The following is a 13,484-nucleotide window of genomic DNA, read 5'->3' on the forward strand; positions in this document are numbered from 1 at the left end:
CCCCCTGAGCAGTGTAGATAAGCTGACCTAAATCCCTGTGGAGCTACCATTCAGTTCTGTCACCCTAGCTACTGCTTCTTGGGGAGGTGGGTTACCTATGCTGATGGGAGAACCCCAACAAGCAAAGGGGCAGCAGAGGCAGAGCGGGGAAGGGACTCCCCTAAGGTAACCCCTCAGGAAAATGGCAAAGCCAGGAAAAGAATCCAGATCTCCTATGTCCTTGGTCTCGCCAGACCATGCTGCCTCTCGCCAGGATCATCTCATTTTCTGTGTACCGCACCCCACCGAGCGCAATGCTGGTGTTAACAAATCATAGCAACGTTCATCATTAATTAATTCAAACCCCACTTCATGGAGTCTGCAACTCCCATTCGTGTTCACATGCCCCCACTGAAGAAAATCCCCAGTGACTTCCATGTTATCCCACCCCCCATCACAAAAACGGGAGAGATAGCAACAGAGAGGCAAAATGGACCCAGACAATCAGTAACAGGGAGGATGGCTCCCCTGCTGACAAAGGCAAGGATGGATGAATGAGAAGACTAAGGCAATATTCCCATTGGCTTCAATGGGAGAAGGATCAAGCCCTACAGCAAAATAAAAATAAAAATAAAAAAAAAATGTCTTCAGACCCCTAGAGCAGTGGTTCTCAAACTTTTGGACTATTGACCCCTTTCATATAGCAAGCCTCAGAGTGCGATCCCCCTTACACATTAAAAACACTTTTAAATATATTTAACACCATTATAAATGCTGGAGGCAAAGCAGGGTTTGGGGTGGAGGCTGACAGCGAGGGGTCCCGACCCCCATTTTGAGAATCCTTGCCCTAGAGTCTCTCTCTGCTGCAGACTCCAAAAGGCCAAAATCACGACGGAGAATTCTGCAGGAAACATCATGGCCAACCAAAAGTGAATGAAGAGACCCTACAACCACAGGTGCACATTCTGCACTGTTGGGCAGCAGATAAGCAAGACACATATTCTAGGCAACACTACATCCAGGCCTGTCCCAGTCTTAGGGTCCTTTGGGGAGATATTAGGAAGAAGGCTAAGGACACAATGCATTAGAAGCTGAGGAAAGGCATGCAGGCCCAGATGACAAAGTCCTGTCTTGGCTGGGCTGAATCTCAGGGACTCTGTCTCTCTTTCCAAAGCTCAGTCAGGCCACCATGAAGCAGTTGGCGGCAGGGCCAAGTTGGAAGAGCTGGGATAATCAGAATGAAACAATTATTGGGACACTGGTGACATCAAGGCTGAAAATTAAATTAAATACTTTATTGCAAATCAAGGGGGGATTTTTATCCCAAGGACACTGGCAGATCTCCAGCTCTGGACAATGCGTGGGTGATCCCCTTTGCCTTGAGGGCCCTTTAACAAGACTCAGCTCTTCTGATAGGCTTTTCCACAGCAGTCAGGGTGCATGCTGAGTGACATTCTAGACATGCTAGTTCTGCAAATGTTCTTTTCTTTAAAGTGTTGTAACACCGACAGATCCTGGTCGTTGTTGGGCGGGATCGAACCTGGGACCTCCAGAGCTTAGTGCATGAGCCTCTACCACATGAGCTAAAAGCCAACTGGCTGTTAACTAAGGCTGTAGAGCAGACTCATTTTCTCTCCCTCTCTAAGCGGTCTCAATGCCGAGATGGGACAGAACACCACACCCAGAAGGTGTGTGGGTTACACTGTATTTCATAAACAGTTTTAAAAAAAACAGCAACAGCTTGGGGTGAAGTACAAACTCAGAATCCTCCAATTATAAATGGTCTGCCCAAACACATGAAAGAGAAGCCAGTTTTACTGAGTATTTACATGTTGGAGATACACCTGGAAGCCTGATGCTTTCTTCTAGTACATCTGTACATCTTAGGGTGTTGTCTTGTTTCTAAATCATTTTTTTAATCTGGTGCATCCTAAATGGCCTTTCTTCAGAAACCATATTTTTACCCTGCTAGCATTTCTGCTTTACATACCGAAGCACAATAAAAAAATATCAGAAAGGTGTGTGCATTGCAAATTCCCTCCAGTCCATAACGATGGAGATGCGCCAGGATCTGGAGTCATCTTGCTCTCTAAAGAGAAGGGAGGAAATCCACAAACCAAGCAGCAGCAGGAAGAACAGTGTAGCGGACATGCCAAACCAGCAGAAAAAACCCACAGAAACTGGACTTGTTTTTGGCTTAATTGGCTTGTGAGTTGCTTGTTGGCTAGTTTTTGGCTTGTAGCTTGTTGGGCTTGTAGCTTCTTTTTTTGTGGGGGGATCGGCTCCTGGCAAGCAGGGGTGCACAGCAGGCCTACCACAGTCCCAGACTGCACGCCGGGGGGGCGGGAAATCTAGTCACAGAGGGTTGGGGTTCTTAGGGATTGGCTTGTTTCAGCCTTGTTTTGAAATGGGATTAGCTTGATTTCTGGCTTATTGTGAAAGTCAGGGTGCTTATTTACCACGTGAAAGTAGCTGTATGTGCAGAGCATGGGCTGCTCTGGAGAAAACATTGCAGCTTCTTGGAATCCTAATGTGGGACCCTTGGTAGCTTTAATTACCTGAAGAGGTGGGGGGAGTGGGGTGGGAGCATGTCTTGTAAATTCCACTGCAATCAGCAAAAACCACCCAGCATAACTGGTTTTAGATGACCTGTCAATGTCTCATTACAACAGAGCCACACCTTGGACAGAGACCTGAAGAGTATATAGGGGTCAGGAGTGTGTTTGAGGTCCCTCCCGTCTGTGTCCACAAAGGATTTTCTGTACAAAGAACAGGACCATAGGAATTAGACTGGCTCACACCAAGTGTCCAGCTAGACCTCTGGGGGCTTGTCTACGCTTGAAAGTTAATTCAGGTTTGTTTAAAGCACAATAGCTATTCCTGAATAACTCCATACATGGACTCTCTTATTCCAGAATAAGAGCGCCGTATTCCTGTTTAGCTTGACCCAGTTTCAGCTCTACCAGAGTAAGGCACTCTTTACTCTTACTCACAAATGGAATTATTCAGCACTAGCAACTGCAGAGTAACTCCATGTCTAGACACACAGTGGCCAGGGCCAGTTCCTTCATAGGAAGGTGCAAAGATATTTAAGAACTCAGTGCTCCGGCTTTTATAATACAAACTAATATAATAGACCTTGCATTTCTCTACCCCGTTTGTCAGAGTCTCTTAGGCAACAGTTAACTAACCCTCACAAGCCCCTCTGTGAGGCAGGGAAGTATTATCCCCACTTCGCAGATGGAAGTTGGGATTTTCAAAAGGAACCTGACGCTTGAAAATCCCAGATGACGAAACTGAGGCATGAGGAGCTCAGGTCACTTACCCAAGTAAGGTCTATGAGAGACCCAGGAAAGAACCCAGGTCTCCTGACTCCCATTCCTGAACCCCAAGACCACTCTTCTTCCCAAGGGCTGCATTTGAAAATCTTCCACCAGTTTCCCATCATTTGTGCAAGCTGTAGTACATACAGGGCTCCAGCATTTTCAGCTAGCACACTTGCAGCCCGGCTGCAGGCACCAGCCGAGCAAGCTCCCGCTTGGGGCGGCAGATTCTACGGGGTGGCATTCCGCCCAATCCGAGGGCGGCATGGCCGCTTTGTTGTTGTTGTTGTGTTTTGTTCGCTGCTCCGGCCACCCTGTAGGGGGCAGCGGCGTGGAGGAGGGGAGTGCCCTGCTGGGAGCGGGCTGCGCGCTCCGTCTGCCCCAGCCGGTGCCAGGTCTGTAGCAAGCCTGGCAGGGCAGCCTGCGTCCTTCCCTCCCTGCCGACCAGAGCCCTCCCAGCAGGCGGCGCGGCGGTCGGGGCCGCGTGGTGAGTGCCCTGCTGAAGCCCTGGCCACCCCCCTTCTCTCTCTCCCCCCGCTCCCTCCCCCTCCCCCCCGCTAGCCGGGGCACGTCTGCAGCGCAGGGAGTCCCCTGCACCCTGGCTCTGGCCGTGCCGCAGGTTTTGGGGTTTTTTTTGCTTTGCTGTTCTGGTCGGCCCTGCACACTTGAGATCCTCGTTTGCACCACTGCTAAAAAAAAAAAGGGATACAAATTCATTTTGGTTTGGAAAGGCCAAGAAGACTAGAGGGACATTACAGTCTGTTCCACAGATTGCACCATTTTAGGCGGATGGGTTATTCTGGTTTCACTGGCTCAGGGCAGGTTTTTAGCATGTTGTGTAGTTTTTCCCCACAGCCTACACCAGCAAAGCAGCTCAGTCAAGAGGGGCACTCAGTAACCTGATCTCGGAGCGGACTGCAGAAGTGATCACATTCTGGTGCCCAGCAGAGAACCGGTGGAGAAATGTTTCCAAAAATAATAGATGTTTGTATCCCTTTTATTACTCTCTTATTTTTCAAAGCAACGTTAGTTGTTTTAATAGATTTTTGCATTTTCAAACAACCTTAAAGCCAAGATTTTTGTTCAAGCCTCATAGCTGTGATGGTTCCTGTTCATGGCAAACTGCAATTACCTACCACTGAACCCCTCTCCTGGAATCCTAGGAATGTTGGAAATCTCCTGTAAGAGATAACCCCCCACTACAACTCTCTACAAATAACTGCTCAAATGAAAGCTTCCCAAAGTCCAATGGCCCTGGGATTCCCAACCCTAACAGGAAGTCACAAATGCTCCTTACCACCTTAGGATAATAGCCAACCTTTATATCACCATCCATCTGAAAGTGTTTTAAAAGTATGGGAATCACAGCACCCATTGTCAGTGAAATGCAGCTGCCTCTGGGGTGGAACACAGCAACTATTTGCCAGAGTTCAACAGCACTGCACGGCAGTTTAGGATGGGAAGTGACAAAGAATGTTATGCCCAACTGTAACCTTATCTGCAATGGAAATTTGCTTCAGTTCCAGCAATCAACAGACACTCATTGCTGTAGTTACTCCAGGACAAAATCCCAAGGAAAGATGTGATTAGAAATTGCCTTGCCTGCACTTGGGGTTAGCACTGCTACAGCTGCATCAGTGGCTGGGTTTTGATGGCTAGAATCAGGACAAATTCCCATTGTAGACAAGGCCTAAAATTCCAGGGGGGAGTTAAGTTCATCAGAACATGATCAGTCCAGACTGGAATCCGATCAAGATGACCTTGTTAGAGAATGAGCATGAGAATGGACTGGACTGGACACGAGTGACTCAAATGCAGCTAGGTTCCTGACCCAGCACCTTGTGACGTCCATTAGGTAACTACCCCGGGAGTGATTTGAAAAGGTGCAGCAATTTAATAGCACGTTGCACAATTCCTGGACACCCTAGCACCCTCTAAGCAGAAAGCATTTGTTCTGCAGCAGCTGAGAGAAAACAGAGCAGGGAGGGAAGAGAGGGTTGTTAGTGCGGCTGTTTTGTTTGGAGACAGGATGGTCCGGGGCCCCTGCATCTCTCCTCCTAATTCACAGGAAGGAGGAGATTATCCTCTAAGGGAGGAGGCATTTTTGCAGGCAGAAGCAGCCTTTTGGAATAGGAGGGTAGCCCAGCCCCTGCGTGATGTCATGTTATGGGAAGCCACATTAAGGTTAAGCTCAAGTTGGGTCACTGTGTTTATGAAACCGGACTCGGCCTCATTTTTATCCGAAGAGAATTTTATCTGGCGCTTTGAACTATTGTCAATACAAACAAAACGAGGTGGAAGCTCCCTCCCCGCGAGCCGCATGTGGGCAGCCCTGGGCACCAGCTCCTTTCACAGGGAGGTGTGATTAATTTGAGATGAACAACAGTATTGCCAGTGTTAGGCCTAAAACTTCCGGAAGCTTTATAGAGTGAGCTTTGCAAAATAATCTTTAAAAAACAAAACAAGCTTTGCAAAATTAAGCTGCAACTTGTGATCAAACACGCCTACAACCAGACAACATTTTATGTTGACTCCTGTATGGTATAATACGTCATGCCCCCGGGTACGGCTTATTGAAACCACCTTTGAAACTTGTGGTTAAGAGATGCTGCAGCCAAAGAATTGATTCCTATGTGGGTTTAATGGGCTAGGCCTTTAGGCATAGGTCATCAAGATAACCTTACCCACAATCAAGCCAATAGCCCATTTAGAGGTAAGTTACCTAGAGAACTAAGGAAAACCAGTCGAAACAATGGGCTATATAGAAATAAGCTATCTCCTTGAGCATAGCTTATAAAACTAAAACAATAATTGGCTACAAGAAAATAAGTAAGCACGAATTATACAGCCAAAGCGACAACGCTAAATTTGGCCTAACCTGATTGGTTGACCTGCTTCAAAACAACGGTGGGCAGATGAGATTAAATGTGTAGAACCTCAGGTGGGTGTGGGTGTGTGTCTTGCTCTAAGAAGTTATTCTCTTTGATCGGTCTGACCCGCACCCCCTGAACTGAGGAAACCTGAACTGCACCGACTACCTACACCTGGCCAATGCAAAGAGCGGTCGACTAGAAGGTAACATATTCTCGGTCAGGTAAGGTTTTAAAAGAAAAAGTCTGGTTGTATGCAAAATAAAGCAACAGAGTAAAGAAGTCTGGGTTGCTCGAGCTGTTTTGATCTCAGGTTGTACTGACACTATAGTATTAAAAAATGATAGTGTTGGGATAATTTAATCTCAAATTATATTAGTGCTGCAGTATTAAAAATAGTAGTAAAAGTTTACTTGTGCTTGTTTGCAATATAATTTGTCATTCATATTAATCCTTATTCAATGCTGGTCTTTAATTTTTCTTTCCCTATTCGGTCTGTGTTGCATTTATAGCTGTAAATCATTAAACGCCTATCCTGAGGAATAATCAGTAGTTTTAATTTCTTTACACGGACACCACTTGACCTCATTACATCTGTGTTGGGTGGTGGGAAGTAGCGATCACCCAGAGCCCCATTTGGGCCCTGATGTGTGTCCTATATCTCCGCAGGAAGCTGCACCCTGCTTCACTCTGGACGTGGCTGCAGCCTCAGGAGGTGAAGGCTCCCTGTTTAGTTTGCACTCGCTGGAAAGGAAGGGAACCATATGCCTCAGTCTTTGCCTTTATAGGAATTCTCTCTGAAAACCCATTTCCCCCAGGTCTCTGTTCGGTTTGGTGTCAGATGCCTGCAGTTTATGGCTGGAGAGTCACAAAAACCGTTTAGCCTTTCTGCTTAAGTCTGGAAATAAACAACAAAACCAATTCCCAAAGGCCTCCAGCTGGAGGCTGCGTGGCTACAGCAGTACTGCAGCTTTATCCTGAACAAAGCACTTAACTCTAACCCAAAGTGACTTCTTGCACCAAATTGCCTTAGGGCCAAATCCTGACCACCTAACTCAGGCAACGCTCCAGTGAAACCAACAGGATCTTTGCTTGACTAATAATAATACCTTGTTCTTATATAACACTTTTCATCAGTAGATCTTAAGCCACTTTACAAAATACCATTATCCCCATTGTATAGATGGGGAAACTGAGGCTCAGAGGTGAAAGTGACTTACCCCAGGTCACTCAACCAGACAGTAGCAGAGCCAGAAACAGAACCTCTGTCTCCTGAGTTGGAATCTAATGCTCTAGCCACTATACAGCACTGCCTAGTGTATAGATATAGACTTCAGGATCTGGCCCCATCAGTGGCAGGATTCATTAGCATGCTGTAGCCTTCTCCCCACCTACAGGGCAGGTGTCAGGTGGCTGCAGCAGGGCGAGAGCCTCACCACAGCATCTGCCTGGAAGCAAACATTTTACAAAAGGGTTTGGAGTCAGTCATGAAACCTCCTCACTTGGGTCCTAAGGTTGCCAACCCTCCAAAGAATTAAAGATTAATCTTTAATTAAATATTATGCCATGTGGTGAAACCTCCAGCAATCCGTCGAACCAAAACTGGCAACCCTATTGGGCCCTGATCCTGTAATTGGATCCTCGGGGCTTGGTACAGGGGTCTGCTCCAGCAGATACAGGAATCAGGGTCCAAGGCTTTTTGTTTTTCACAAGACAAGATTTCCAGGGGGCAGACCGAGTCATTTCCCCTTTTTTTAAGCTTTTTTTTGGCCACGAAAAAGCTCTGACTTTTACCCTGACAAACACCCAGCCTTACTTATAACTAAGCCCTTCACATCTGGAGAGTAGGAAGCCTGCCAGTTGTATTTACGGAACTGTTATATATTAAAAACATTTAAACCGATTTAAAATACATTTAAAAGGCAACAAAGCTGATGGTCACGCAGGCCCTCACTGCTAAATATTTCAAACTGACTGTTTAGGCACAGACTGAATTACAGCTCTACAAATCTTTTTTTAAAATAAATGATAGAGGAGGGCAGCCAGTGCTCTGAAAGGATTCCAGCCACAAACAGTTGATCTAAATGCCCAGACGTGCACATTTAATTTAATTTGTTCCAGATTTTCTCTGTTGCATACATTTGACTTGTGTATATTAAGGTGTGCAACTCCCAAGGGCGTGTCTGTGCCATGTTGCAAATTAAAGGGCAGAAGCAGATTGTCACCCACTGTCTGAGCATTCAGTCCAGTGAGCACAATATTCTTCTAATGTTTGAAACGTGCTAGGCTTGGCTAAACATTTGATATTCATATATTCAACTAATTCATGCTCCTGCTCTCTGTGTTGCTACAAGCGCCGTTGGCTCCATGTGTCCACGAGAGAGGAATAAATTACTGTAACATAAAACTTAAAAGAAACAAAAACAAGAATAGAAACCACATCATCCATTTCTGTTCCTGATGTGTTTTTTGGACCCAACAAGAAATTCAGAGAAACACTCACTTTCCACTCCATCTTCCACCCAGCACACTTCCTCCTCTGATCTGCTAGCAGATAGTTAATGTTCTGTTCTAATAAATACAAAAATAAAATGATAACACTGTCAATATATTGCATTCATATAACACCCTGCAGGATCCCAAAGTTGGTTACAAGCTAATATACAAACCATAGCTACGGATCACTTCACCAACCACTGAAAATATGCGGCCACCTCTGGTATGAAACACAGCAACTATCTTATAGGATACAGCACACAGCAGCGCTACACAACAGTTTAGGACAGGAAGTAAAAGTGAATATTGTAACCAATGGAAACTGCAGGAGTAATTTAGGGAAGCAGAATGTAATTTCCTGAACTGGTATTTGCTAGAGCTAAGGAACTTGAAACCAAGGAAGCATGGTGCCTAAGGGTGACATTAGCAATTTTTTTAAAAGGTAAAGAGACAAAACTACTCATATGCCGAGTACCATATCCCATATTAGTTATTTCTACGTCTGTTACCTGGCATAACACCACTGCACCTTCTTTGAGCACCTAGGTGTAACTTGGAAATTGAGAACTGAGCCACCTCAGTTCATGAGTTCTGCAGGAATTGCAGTGCACAGAGATACATCTTCGTGCAATCCTTTGGCAGCGCTTAGGACCCTGGAATGGATTCCGCTGAACTCATGGCTGCAGCAAGACGCCTTTGGAAGTTTATTACACTCATTTCAAACAAGTCAATAAATACATTTAAACATCAAATAGAAAACATCTGGGCTTATGTATTTTACTGTAGAGGACATTCAGTTTCTTTAATAATTGTAACAGCTTCTGAGAACTCCCATTTCCTTCCCTTACCCCCCATATTCTCCATCTTTAAACTAGAGAGAACAACATGCCCCTGTCTCATGGCTGAATTGGGCTCATTTAGTTCACATTTGCAGAATGCTTTAAGTTCCTCAGATGGGAGGTGCTAAGTGACTGCATCATCCCTGAATCGGATCCTCCTCTAGCCATACTGAAATGGAGAACTACCTCTTCACATCTGCAGCCTGCAGGGAAAATTAAACTGGAGCAAGTTGATGCATTTCCCAGGGAGACCAACTAAAGGAGCATCCCCACGTGCCAGCTCCAAGATGGGCAAAGATAGCGGACACAAAATAACGCATAAAAGGATTAATGTATCAAACTGGCAAGTTCAGGGCTGCTATTGGTGATAGTATGGCAGGGGTTCTCAAACTGGGGGTCCGGACCCCTCAGGGGGTTGCAAGGTTATTACATGGGGGGGGTCGCGAGCAGTCAGCCTCCACCCCAAACCCCGCTTTAACACCATTATAAATGCTGGATGTTTTTAATTTATAAGGGGGGGTCACACTCAGATACTTGCTATTTGAAAGGGGTCACCAGCACAAAAGTTTGAGAACCACTGTACTATGGCATTCATTGCTTGAGAGGATTTGGCCATTTGCTGGGTATTTGGGGAAATGCTTATGAATTCTGAAATATTAATTATATTTGGGCAAATGATTATTTAATGAACTGTGGCTGCATCCACACAGATACCATGGATGTCAGGAAGGTCTGAACCCAGGGCGTTCATGACCAAGGATGAAAGTCAGTCCTGTACAGCACAAACCTCAGGTACCCCTTAGCATTCACTTGCTTACTGTGAGATCCAGCATATTAATACACACCATAATAATCAACTTCACTCCGTCACTGGGTACAGTGGAGTCGCCATTAGAGATTGATTCATCTTGGCCATCCAAGGGGGCAGAGTTAAGATTGCTGGGTGTAAGTGAGACTTACAAAAATCACAACACCCTAGCAGTTTGGTTAAAAGAATAACTCTGTTAGCTATGAATACACAGCAAGTTTGATCCTCACTGGGTCTGCTGGAGGGAATCCCGATCACATGCACTGGGACAGTGCATTACAATTATTCATCCAAAAATGCATTTTGTAAGTGCATTATTTGTTATCCATTAATCCACAGTTTTCAACACGTCAGACATACCCCATGAGTCAGGTGACCAGACACACATCAAGAATAGTGATTAGTCAAAGAACAATTTCCCAGAGGCTGGAAATTATTTGCATGAACTACCTGGCAAAGTATGAATAAGAAAGTCTGGATCAAGTTGTAAATTGCTTGCAAAGAGAAAAAAGGTCAACATTTCCAATGCACATTCAGCCTGATGCTGTACCTTTGAAGCCAGCGGGAGGATTGCCATTTATTTCAATAGGAGCAAGATCGTTATTCCATAGCAAATAATTCAACCATCTCCTGCAATAACCATTTAGCCTTGCCCACAGACTTCTAGCTGTAGTGAGAATCAAATATCCCTGGGAAGAAGAAAGTGTTCCTGCCATTCTAGTGGGGTGCTGGGAGGACTAAAGGTCTTATAAAGACTTCTAAGATTTTCTCTTTTGTGGCGACAGTAAGGGCTGGTCTACACTGGGGGGGGGGGGAAATCGATCCAAGATACGCAACTTCAGCTACTCGAATAGCGTAGCTGAAGTCGAAGTATCTTGGATCGAATTACCTGGGGTCCAGATGGCGCGGGATCGACGGCCGCGGCTCCCCCGTCGACTGCGCTACCGCCGCTCACTCTGGTGGAGTTCTGGAGTCGACGGTGAGTGCATTCGGGGATCGATATATCGCGTCTTAACGAGACGCGATATATCGATCTCGGATAAATTGATTGCTACCCGCCGATATGGCGGGTAGTGAAGCCGTACCCTAAGAGAGCTGAGTCCCTCCTTGCCAAAGAATCCATGAGGGAAGAACTGCTATCTCTTTGTCTCTACAAAGAAACAAAGTGAACGCTGCAGTTGGCACCTTAGCTAAGAATCTACTACCATCTGAGTATTTAGAAGTCTCAGCTCTAATGTTCTAAGTTCACCTTTATTGCAGGAGGGAAACCTTCTGGGCCATAATGTTGCATTAATGACTCAGTGTTAGGATCTTTTGTGCAGGACATTCTCGTAGGCGTTTTAAACATATCCTGGGAGGAGAAGAATATGGGGGGGGTCCCCCATTTCTTCTTCCTTAGCCCTCATTATTGCTTATTGCTACAACAGTCACCCAAAGACGGTTGCTCCCTTGATCTCCTTCAGGTGTTGAGCTCTGTTTCTGAAAGCAGAGACACCAAGAGATGATGATCTCCGGTAGCGTAGCCTGAATGAGAAGATTGACCACTGGAGAGCTAACTGGAAGCTGCTAAACACTGCAACCAAAATAGGAGCATGAGACACAACCTGGAGGGAAACTGATTGTCATGCAGATGTGACTCCTTTCTTGGAATGCTTTGGAGACAACTTTTTATTGCAGAAGGTGGAGAAAGCAACTAGGGGACAGAGTGTTCTAGATTTGATTCTGACAAACAGGGAAGAACTTGTTGAGAATTTGAAGGCGCAAGGCAGCTTGGGTGAACCTGATAATGAAATGATAAATTCATTATTCTAATAAATGGTAGGAGGGAAAACAGCAGAATAAAGACAATGGACTTTAACAAACTCATTGAATTGGTAGATAGACTTGCTTCCCATGGGATCTTAAGTTCTTGTCTACATTTAAAACACGACAGCGGCACAGCTCTGCTGCTGCACTGCTGGAGCACTTCAGCATAGACACTATCTGTGGCGATAGGAGAGGTTCTCCTGTTGGCGTAAGTAATCCACCTCCCCAAAAGGTGGTGGCTAGATGGATGGAAGAATTCTTCTGTCAATCTTGTAGTGTCTCCACAAAGACTTAGATTGGCTTAACAACACCCCTCACCAGCTGGGTTTGTTTAGTCTGGAGACAAGAAGACTGATGAGGGACATAATAACAGTCTTCAAGTACCTAAAAGGTTGTTATAAAAAAAGAGGGTGATAAATTGTTCTCCTTAACCATTGAGAACAGGACAAGAAGCGATGGGCTTAAATTGCAGCAAGGGAGATTTAGGTCAGAAATTAGGAAAAACTTCCTAACTGTCAGAGTAATTAAGCACTGGAACGAATTACCAAGGGATATTGTAGAATCTCCATCTTTGGAGGATTTTAAGAATAGGTTAGACAAACTGCTGTCAGGGATGGTCTAGATAATACTTAGTCCTGCAACTCAGTGCAGGGGTCTGGATTCAGGGCCGGCTCCAGGGTTTTTGCCATCCTAAGCAGCGCAAAAACAGGCAACACACAGCAAGCCGCGATCTGCGGCGGCAATTCGGCGGGAGGTCCTCTGCTCCGAGCGAGAGTGAGGGACCGTCCGCCGAATTGCCGCCGAATAGCTGGACGTGCCGTCCCTCTCCGGAGTGGCCGCCCCAAGCACCTGCTTGGCAACCTGGTGCCTGGAGCTGGCCCTGTCTGGATTAGATGACCTATGCCTACCCTACCTCCTATTGTCCCAATTCCAGACCCTGAAAGAGGCTAAAATCATCACTAAATTAATGCCCTGAAGCAAGAATCCCAGAGAAATGTGATTTCTGTAGAGCTGTCTGCAGCCTAGAAAACTGATCACCATATTTGGGGTCAGGAAGGAATTTCCCCCCGAATCAGATTGGCGGAGACCCTGGGGGGTTTTCACCTTCCTCTGCAGCATGGGGCTCAGGTCACTAGCAGGTTTAAACTAGCGTAAATGGTGGATTCTCTCTAACTTGCAGCTTTTAAACCACGTTTTGAGGACATCCGTAGCTCAGCCAGACGTTAGGGGTTTGTTACACGAGTGGGGGTGGGGTGGGGTGAGGTTCTGTGGCCTGCGATGTGCAGGAGATCAGACTAGATAGTCACGAGGGTCCATGCTGACCTTAAAGTCTATGAGCTATGCGGCTTTTTTTTTTTTTTTT

Source organism: Terrapene carolina, unplaced genomic scaffold (genome assembly GCF_002925995.2).
Source record: "Terrapene carolina triunguis isolate 2854851 unplaced genomic scaffold, T_m_triunguis-2.0 Scaffold833, whole genome shotgun sequence".
In the NCBI taxonomy this organism is placed as follows: Eukaryota; Metazoa; Chordata; order Testudines; family Emydidae; genus Terrapene; species Terrapene triunguis.